Below are 2,414 nucleotides of genomic sequence, written 5' to 3' on the forward strand. Positions count from 1 at the left end.
CACCTGGCAAATCTTTAGCCACTTATCATGCCCGAATTCTGATTTTCCCAGTCGAGCTATTTTGGCAACCAAATTACAACAGGCCCCAGCGCCCATGGTTTTCTAATCTCTAGGTGTTACTACCATTGGTATTATGCATTTGCACACTTTTTATTGCAGTTTTTTCTCTCTGTTTCAAATCACCCCCCTTTTTCTTTATTAATCATACGAATAATCAAAACAAACACGATTCATGTTGGTTCTGGCATTTGAGAGAGAACCATTTGCAGAAGATATCGTCTTGATAAAAAAGATGCAGTTTTCACGACAAGATTCAAGGAGAGGGCAAGACGAGGATCATCCTACACACAAGTAAAGCATAATATTTGCTCTTTGTATAATCTTTTTCATTGGTGATGAAATTCTGATCATATTTCTATGGTTTATTACAGTTGTGAAGATTGATTGAGGATTGGGTTAATCAGTTGCATCGAAGAGTAACCAAAAGCTTCATTTTTTTTCTACATTTTTGAGCTTTGGTGCACAATCGCCATTACGATGTCCCTTTTATCCAGATTACGATGCATCACTGTGGATGTGACCGGGACTCTCATAGCTTACAAAGGGGAGCTCGGTGACTACTACTGCATGGCAGCCAAATCTGTTGGACTGCCATGCCCAGATTATAAACGTGTGCATGAAGGTTTCAAGCTTTGCATACATAGAGATGACAAACAAGTATCCTTGTTTCGGATTTGCTGCAAAAATGCCCAACATTGAATGGTGGAAAATCTGTGTTAGGGATTCCTTTGTCAAGGTAAGATATGAATTAGGCTATCAAAGGTACTGTCATTGTATATGACAAGGAACGGATGCACGATGTTATGCTGGGGTGATCATCCTGTTAGCTCCCCTCGGTCCATCCATGTATATGACATTAGTCTTGTTTTGCTAACAGGCAGGATACGAGTACGACGAAGAGACATTTGAGAAGATATTTAAACGCATATATGCTTCGTTCGGCTCGTCTGCACCGTATATGGTGTTTCCAGACTCCCAACCCTTCCTAAGATGGGCTCATGAGAAGGGTCTTAAGGTGGGGATCATTAGCAATGCCGAATATCGATACCAAGATGTCATTCTTCCGGCATTGGGATTGAACCAGGTAAACTAACCTCAATGTCAGGATGGACGTAAGATTTTTAGAGTATGAAAATAAATTATCAATAAAAATATAAGGAAAATATCTAAAGTATACGAAGAGTTTGACTTGCCCTTAGGCTCATCCCTGCACAATACCTACTTGTACGAGAGTTTGACTTGCCCTTAGGTTCATCCCTACACAATACCTACTTGAAAAATATGAGAACCAATGATATGGGATAGTCTGCTTGTTCCATTGCAACATAATGCTGTGATGGTACTTTTTATGTGTCGAGCTTGGTTAGGTGATTTAACGTGGTGTTTATATTTGGAAGTCATGTCTATATGGTTGTTTTAGGGATCGGAGTGGGACTTCGGTGTGTTCTCTGGTCTCGAAGGTGTAGAGAAACCGGACCGACGGATTTACGAGATTGCACTTGAAAGGGCCGGAAATATTGCACCCGAAGAGACTCTGCACGTTGGTGACAGCATGCGCAAAGACTATGTCCCGGCAAGGAGTCTGGGGATGAATGCCTTGTTACTGGATCGATTCAGTACTCCCGAAGCCGAGGAGTGGAGAAAATCGGGTGCTATCGTTCTTCCCGAATTGACGGCGGTGCAGGAATTGCTTTGTTCGGAGAATTTGACCTTAGCTTGCTAAGGAAATGCTGCTGATGTCCTGTCTGTCATCTGTATGTTTTGTTTTTAACCATTTGGTTAATAAATGTGATAAATGTGCTAGCCGGTTAAATTACCGGCTGGTACAACAACTATTATTATTTTCAAACTCTTATGAATTTTATAAAATTTAAACAACAATTTCTTTTCATTTCAGCATACGTTATTTATTCTTTTATACAATGCTTGAAAGTAAAACTCAAAAAGTATATTTTGAAAAAAAAATTAAATTTCATTTTCTTTAAATAAGCATTGCAAAGTAATATATGTTATAAATACTTGAATTTTCATATTATCGTAATAATAATAATCTCAATTAATTTAAGATTGTACTAACCATATATGATTAGCTGATAATAATAGATGTGTTCATAGATCAAATCAAGACATAATAAAAAAAATTAAAGGGTAAATTACACATTTAGTATCTAAATATTCAGTTTTGATTTGTTTTAGTACCTAAACTTTTAAATTTTTTCAAAATCATACATAAAGTTTAGTTTTTTATTTCATTTTTAGTACCAAAACTTAAGTGTTGAAAAAATTGAAAGTTTAGGTACGAAATCACGTTTAGTACCTAAACCATACTTAAGTTAAAAAATAAAGTTTAGGTA

The 2,414-nt window shown here is 36.8% G+C and overlaps 1 pseudogene; it reads left to right on the forward strand.

The window, feature by feature from the left end:
• The first annotated feature begins 218 nt into the window (after positions 1 to 218).
• On the forward strand, positions 219 to 1,853 carry LOC120188203 (annotated as a pseudogene).
• The last annotated feature ends 561 nt before the right edge of the window (positions 1,854 to 2,414 follow it).

The sequence above is a fragment of the Hibiscus syriacus genome, unplaced genomic scaffold (assembly GCF_006381635.1).
Source record: "Hibiscus syriacus cultivar Baekdansim isolate YM2019G1 unplaced genomic scaffold, ASM638163v2 tig00116939_pilon, whole genome shotgun sequence".
Classification (NCBI taxonomy): domain Eukaryota; kingdom Viridiplantae; phylum Streptophyta; class Magnoliopsida; order Malvales; family Malvaceae; genus Hibiscus; species Hibiscus syriacus.